The sequence below is a fragment of the Oncorhynchus gorbuscha genome, linkage group LG03, assembly GCF_021184085.1.
Source record: "Oncorhynchus gorbuscha isolate QuinsamMale2020 ecotype Even-year linkage group LG03, OgorEven_v1.0, whole genome shotgun sequence".
In the NCBI taxonomy this organism is placed as follows: Eukaryota; Metazoa; Chordata; class Actinopteri; order Salmoniformes; family Salmonidae; genus Oncorhynchus; species Oncorhynchus gorbuscha.
In genome coordinates this window covers 96,626,440-96,634,361 of record NC_060175.1, presented here as the reverse complement: position 1 = coordinate 96,634,361, position 7,922 = coordinate 96,626,440, and the positions used below count along the sequence as shown (strand labels likewise).

Here is a 7,922-nt window from a genome sequence, read left to right as displayed (position 1 = left end):
GCATGTCTCTGCTCTGTGATCTGTAAAGCCACTAGTCTCTTTTCACAGCCGCTGGTTCCCGCTACAGCCTCTCCCACTTGATGTCTGATTGGTGTTACGACCTGACAGTCACTTCATTTTGAACATCAACAGCCCACCCATTTCTGTCATTTGTGGTTGGGCTGCTCAGTCGCTAATTCCTAAAAGTGTTGAAAAAAGATGCTGTGGCGGAGACTAATGAAAAGAGATGGATGAAAATATTGTGCGTTACCACATTATTACAGAGGAAAATGGAATCTTTCTCAGCTGAATGTCCTAGTGTTTTCTAGATCTCTTGGCTTAACTTCAGCTTTTCACAACATTTGCATCAACAAAAAAGTCTGCATCAACAAAAAAGTCATTACGTACAGTAGCATCTACCTTGGTGTTGCATGGCAAACTTTTGACTGTCTCTACTATTCACCCCACCCCTCCAAGACTGGTGTCTTTGGTGCTGCTCCCTGCCCCTGTGGGGGGGGTGTCAGCTTCATTTGTGTTGTCTGAGCGCTCAAATCCTTTCCTCCATACTTTTTATTTATAGTATCATATGTTTAGTTAAAAATATTTAGACTGCTCTCAAATTAAATTAATAAATAAAATGTCACATGTAACTGGTGTGGAAACTGTCAAATCACCACCTTAGCTAAGCTGGAAAGCAAAAAGCACATGGCCAAAGAACGACTGTGAATTGGTGCAAGGATGGGGGGGGCGCTGTCCCCAACTTCTCTTTGAATCCAGTAGAAATGCTTGCTCACTTTGAGGTAAATGTTGGGCCGCCGAGGCACACCACAGTCTTGGGTATACACCCGCACCCCATAGATGTAGTAGCGGTTGTTTGCAGGCATGAAGCAGCTTACAGGGCCCCCAAGATTCATCTGAGGAAAAACAAGCGATAAGCAAACATTTAAACTTAACATAACTACTTTGTGACTTTGGGATTCATGTTCTTTCGGGAGGTGATTTTCTTAGAAGAATATTCATTATCATAACATGGATTTTTACAACATAAATGAACAGAAATATAAATCGAACAATTTCAAAGATTTTACTGGGTTACAGTTCATATAACGAAATAAATCAATTGAAATAAATGAGGACCTAATCTATAGATTTCACATGACTGGGAATACTGATATGCATCTGTTGGTCACAGATTCTGTACCTTTAAAAATAAGGTAGGGGCGTGGATCAGAAATCCAGTCAGTATCTGGTGTGACCACCATTTGCCTCGGGCAGCGTGACATCCACTTTGCATAGAGTTGATCAGGCTGTTGATTGTGGCCTGTGGAATACTGTCCTACTCTTCAATGGTTCTGCAAAGTTGCTGAATATTGGCAGGAACTGGAACACTGTTGTAGACATCGATCCAGAGCATCCCAAACATGCTCAATGGGAATCATGTCCGGTGATTATGCAGGCTATGGAAGAACTGGGACATTTTCAGCTTCCAGGAATTGTGTACAGATCCTTGTTGCATAGGGCTGTGCATTATCATGCTGAAAACATGAAGTTATGGCGGTGGATGAATGGCACGACAATGGCCTCAGGATCTCGTCACGGTATCTCTGTGCATTCAATTTGCCATCAATAAAATGCAATTTTGTTTGTTGTCCATAGCTTATGCCTGCTCATACCAGAACACAACTGCCCCCATGGGGCACTTTGTTCACAACGTTGACATGTGTAAATTCTTTAAAACGATGGAGGCGGCTTGTGGTATAGAAATAAAAATGCAATTATCTGGCAACAGCTCTGGTGGACATTCCTGCCATCAGCATGCCAATAGCACAGTCTCTCAACTTGAGACATATGTAGCATTGCTTTGTGTGACAAAAACTGGACATTTTAGAGTTGTCTTTTGTCCCCAGCACAATGTGCACCTATATAATGATCATGTTGTGTTATCAGCTTCTTGATATACCACACCTGTCAGGTGGATTGATTTATCTTGGCTAAAGAAATGCTCACTAACAGGGATGTAAACAAATGTGTGCACAACATTTGATATCTTTTTGTGCGTATGGGACATTTCTGAGATGTTTCAAGAGCTGAAATAAAAGAACACTTTATATTTTTGCCTAACTAACATGTTATCTAAAATGTCAGAGATTAAACAAAATGTAGGACATGTTTGTGTCCCAAATGGCACCCCAGGGCTCTGGTCAAAAGGGGTGCCATTGGGGACACATCTCTTGTCTGAATGTAACAGGTTGTATCGGCCTCTGTTTACCTCACAACCATCAGGACCACCCATGCCACTGGGATGAGACATACAAAACATGTCCCTAGCCACTTTGTAGTTCCACCAGGTAGGCATGTTACACCTGGGATTGCCAATTTTCTTCACTTCTGCTTCTTGTAAAATGCTGGTGTTTGCTGTCGAAGAGCAAATAGGTTAACCGTAATTTGTGTTAAAGGCTTATACGTTATATTTTTGTTTTTAATACACTGAGTATACAAAACATTAAGGACACCTGCTCTTCCCATGACCATCATTTCTGACCATTTCAAACCCCCTACAGTAGGCTATATGGCCAGCTATACTTTGACGATGTAAACCATGTTATTTTGTTGTAAGACTTACCATTGGGCCCTGCATAGCCTGTGATGTGGCAGATACCATACTGATGTTCTTCAACATTGGAATTATCTGGGATGCAAATTTCATCCACAAAGGTGTTGAATACAAGGGGGGGTTTCAACTTCAGAAGTGCAATGTTGTATCTCAGTGTGATAGGATTAAAAAGTTTGTGCGGGACTATCCTCTCAATTTGTACTTCCTGTGTGTTCGCGTCATTGTGGTTTGTATCCGTGGTCCCAGCTTTGACTATAAGGTTGCTTGAAAGGCTGCAACAAAAAGGGCAAAGAAATTTTTTGGAAAAAGACAACTGCTAAAGTAGCTAAACGGTAGACTTAATATATGCTGTGGTATATACCGATGCTGTGGTGCATGAACACATACGGCAGCTGTCAGTATCCAGTCCTGGCTGATGATGGCTCCTCCACAGTGATGATGAAAAGGATCTGCTGCGGTCGGACGGTGCATGATGGAGACTTGCCACGGCCAAATACTAGGGTCAATTGGAGTGCCACCAACGAACCGACCACCACCATAATCATCATAGTCAAATGGCATCATCGTTGATGGTCTCTCTGGTCTCATTCCACAATTCACTAAATACGAAGACAAGAACCACAATCCTGAGTTTGTGCTTCAGCCTAATGGCCAGCCACACCATTTGAAGACATGAATACCTGGTACATAAAGCTGATGGGGCTGGGGAAATGTTACCACAGAAGTAGGCCTTACACAGAACCCAAACCAGCTGCGAGTGTGCGCTATCGTGCATAAATGTATTTTGTCCCCCTACACCAAACACGATCACGACACGCAGGTTAAAATAGCAAAACAAACTGAACCAATTACATTCATTTTGGGACAGGTCGAAAAGCATTAAACATGTATGGAAATTTAGCTAGTTAGCTTGCTATTGCTAGCTAATTTGTCCTGGGACATAAACATTGAGTTATTTTACCTGAACTGCACAAGGTCCTCTACTCCGACAAATTAATCCACACACAAAACGGTTAACCAAATCTTTTCTAGTCATCTCTCCTTCCAGGCTTTTTCATCTTTGAATTTATATGGTGATCGCGTCAAAACTTTCATAGTATTACCACGACTACTGGCAAAACAGTTGGTCTTTCAATCACCCACGTGGGTATAACCAATGAGGAGATGGCACGTGGGTACCTGCTTCTATAAACCAATGAGGGGATGGGAGCGGCAGGACTTTCAGCCCGATCTGCGTCAGAAATAGAAAGGAGTTCTATTTTAGCCCTTGGCATCGCAGACGCTCGTTGGCGCACGCGAGCAGTGTGTGTGCAATAATTGAATAACATGTATTTCTACGTTTATTTTGCGACGCTCGCGCACACGACGTTTCCGGTCTGGTCAGCATGTAACTTAACTGACAATCCATGATCAAGTTATTTCTTGATTAAGACTGTTTATGGCAACAAAAACATAAATACCAGTAATGGAGCAGAATTAGGATTAGGCTAGCTACGTCAGTTTATCTGAGTCCCTTATAGATTTAGAAAAATGTCCACGCATTGTGGAAATTTGTCTTTGGCTTCACCACACTAAAAACAGGATTAATACCCCATCATGAGCAGATCATTCTCCAGATCAAAGTACAAAAGTGTTATTGTACTACTGCAGTTATAAGTTCCTATGTGTTGCATCATTGGTCTAAAACCATGATCATCATGAAGAGAAAGACATTCATCATCAGCATTAACAAGACTGAAGGGCACCCTGTCATCTACGTGATTTCAGTCATTAATATGTGCATCGTGGTCCGAGATCATCAACGTCTAGCCCCTCAAGCTGAAGGCCAACTAGAGGCATATCATCAGCATATTTTGAATAGGCTAAAACATTGTATTGAATCATGATTTAGTTTGTATAGGCATTAAATAATACAGGTGTTTAAGAGTGAATGCAGTTGAAGTCGGAAGTTTACATACACCTTAGCCAAATACATTTAAACTCAGTTTTTCACAATTCCTGACATTTAATCCTAGTAAAAACTACCTGTCTTAGGTCAGTTAGGATCATCACCTTATTTTAAGAATGTGAAATGTCAGAATAATAGTAGAGAGAGTGATATTTCAGCTTTTATTTCTTTCATCACATTCCCAGTGGGTCAGAAGTTTACATACACTCAATTAGTATCTGGTAGCATTGCCTTTAAATTGTTTCACTTGGGTCAAACATTTCGGGTCGCCTTCCACAATAAGCATCCCACAATAAGTTGGGTGAATTTTGGCCGATTCCTCCTGACAGAGCTGGTGTAACTGAGTCAGGTTTGTAGGCCTCCTTGCTCGCACACACTTTTTCAGTTCTGCCCACTAATTTTCTATGGGATTGAGGTAAGTGCTTTGTCATGGCCACTCCAATACCTTGAATTTCTTGTCCTTAAGCCATTTTACCACAACTTTGGAAGTATGCTTGGGGTCTTTGTCCATTTGGAAGACCGCAAATGACCAAGCTTTAACTTCCTGACTGATGTTTTGAGATATTGCTTCAATATGTACATATTATTTTCCTGCATCATGATGCCATCTATTTTGTGAAGTGCACCAGTCCCTCCTGCAGCAAAGCACCCTCACAACATGATACTGCCACCCCCGTGCTTCAAGGTTGAGATGGTGTTCTTCGGCTTGCAAGCGTCCCTCCTTTTCCTCCAAACATAACGATGGTCATTATGGCCAAACAGTTCTATTTTTGTTTCATCAGACCAGAGGACATTTCTGCAAAAAGTACGATCTTTGTCCCCATGTGCAGTTGCAAACCATAGTCTGGCGTTTTTATGGCCGTTTTGGAGCAGTGGCTTCTTCCTTGCTGAGCGGCCTTTCAGGTTATGTCGATATAGGACTAGTTTTACTGTGGATATAGATACTTTTGTACCTGTTTCCTCCAGCATCTTCATAAGGTCCGTTGTTCTGCACTTTTCACACAAAAGTACGTTCTAGAGGTCGACCGATTAATCGGAATGGCCGATTAATTAGGGCCGATTTCCGGTTTTCATAACAATCGGAAATCTGTATTTTTTTTACACCTTTATTTAATCTTTATTTCACTTGGCAAGTCAGTTAAGAACACATTCTTATTTTCAATGACGGCCTAGAAACGGTGGGTTAACTGCCTCGTTCAGGGGCAGAACGACAGATTTTCACCTTGTCAGCTCGGGGGATCCAATCTTGCAACCTTACAGTTAACTAGTCCAACGCAATAATGACCTGTCTCTCTCTCGTTGCACTCCACAAGGAGACTGCCTGTTACGCAAATGCAGTAAGCCAAGGTAAGTTGCTAGCTAGCATTAAACTTATCTTGTAATCAATCATAATCACTAGTCATAATAATAATCACTAGTTAAGTACACATGGTTGATGATATTACTAGATATTATCTAGCGTGTCCTGCGTTGCATATAATCTGACTGAGCATACAAGCATACAAGTATCTAAGTACTTGTATGAGCGGTGCTAGGCAGACGCAGGCGCGTAAACATTCATTCAAACAGCACTCTCGTGCGTTTTGCCAGCAGCTCTTCGTTGTGCGTCAAGCATTTCGCTGTTTATGATTCAAGCCTATCAACTCCCGAGATGGTGTAACCGAAGTGAAATGTCTGGCTAGTTAGCGCACGCTTATAGCGTTTCGAACTTCACTCGCTCTGAGCCTTGGGGTGGTTGTTTCCCTTGCTCTGCATGGGTAACCCTGCTTCAATGTGGTGGCTGTTGTCATTGTGTTGCTGGTTCGAACTCAGGGAGAAGCGAGGAGAGGGACGGAAGCTATACTGTTACACTGGCAATACTAAAGTGACTATAAGAACATCCAATAGTCCTATAATTACTACAACCTAAAACATCTTTTTTTTACCCCTTTTTCTCCCCAATTTCGTGGTATCCAATTATTAGTAGTTACTATCTTGTATCATAGCTACAACTCCTGTACTGGCTAGGGAGAGACGAAGGTTGCTTTTATATGTTCTCATGTTCTGAGGAAGGAACTGAAACGTTAGCTTTCTTACAAAGCACATATTGCACTTTTACTTTCTTCTCCAACACTTTGTTTTTGCATTATTTAAATCAAATTGAACATGTTTCATTATTTACTTGAGGCTAAATAGATTGTATTGATGTATTATATTAAGTTAAAATAAGTGTTGTTGTAATTGTCATTATTACAAATGCATTAAAAAATATCTATATATATTTTTTAAATTGGCCGATTAATCGGTATCTGCTTTTTTGGTCCTCCAATAATCGGTATCGGCATTGAAAAATCCTAATCGGTCGACCTCTACTACGCTCATCCCTAGAAGACAGAATGCGTCCCCTTCCTGAGCGGTATGATGGCTGTGTGGTCCCATGGTGTTTATACTTGCGTACTATTGTTTGTACAGATGAACGTGGTACCTTTAGGTGTTTGGAAATTGCTCGCAAGGATGAACCAGACTTGTGGAGGTCTACATTTTTTTCTGAGGTCTTGGCTGATTTCTTTTGATTTTAACATGTCAAGCAAGGAGGCACTGAGTTTGAAGGTAGGCCTTGAAATACATCCACAGGTACACCTCCAATTGACTCAAATTATGTCCATTAGCCTTTCAGAAGCTTCTAAAGCCATGACACCATTTTCTAGTTTTCTAGTTTTCCAAGCTGTTTAAAGGCACAGTCAACTTAAAGGCAGTGTATGTATATAAACTTCTGACCCATTGGAATTGTGATACAGTGAATTATAAGTGAAATAATCTGTCTGTAAACAATTGTTGGAAAAATTATTTGTGTTATGCACAAAGTAGATGTCCTAACCGACTTGCCAAAACTATAGTTTGTTGAAAAACGAGTTTTAATGACTCCAACATAAGTGTATGTAAACTTCCGACTTCAACTGTATATAATACACCGAGTATAATACAGGTATATCAACCAAGGAATGTTTGTTTACTAAACACTGTGCTAGCAACTCACGGTCTGTTGTATCATGTTCCTCCAAAGTGGCCAAATACAAGATAACACAAACTCCTGCGATGGCTATCAAAATGAACAATTTGGCACAGGAGTTCATCTTAGCAAAGTACGTTAGCCAGATGTTGCTAGCTATACGGCTCGACCAGGCGTTCGCTAATTAGCTAGCTAGCTACATTGACAAACTGGTACGAGAAGCCTTTATTCAAACGGTCAAAAACTGTTACATTTGATGACGCACTCCCAACATTGATCGTTGAGTGCGCGCCACACAACAGAGCACCATGATTGGTGAACTCAACTCGTCATACACAATGGGCGCGTTCGTTAATTCACTCCGATTTCAGAGCACTCTCGTCTGAGTGGGG

General features: G+C 41.2%; 1 long non-coding RNA gene across 1 annotated transcript; it reads right to left on the bottom strand.

The window, feature by feature from the left end:
• Positions 1-2,254: 2,254 nt before the first annotated feature.
• LOC124032317 lies at positions 2,255-7,683 on the bottom strand. The gene is made up of 3 exons (XR_006838255.1): positions 7,558-7,683; positions 2,603-3,192; positions 2,255-2,394 (listed from the first exon to the last, which is right to left on the bottom strand). It is a non-coding gene; the product is annotated as an uncharacterized LOC124032317 (long non-coding RNA).
• Positions 7,684-7,922: the final 239 nt, after the last annotated feature.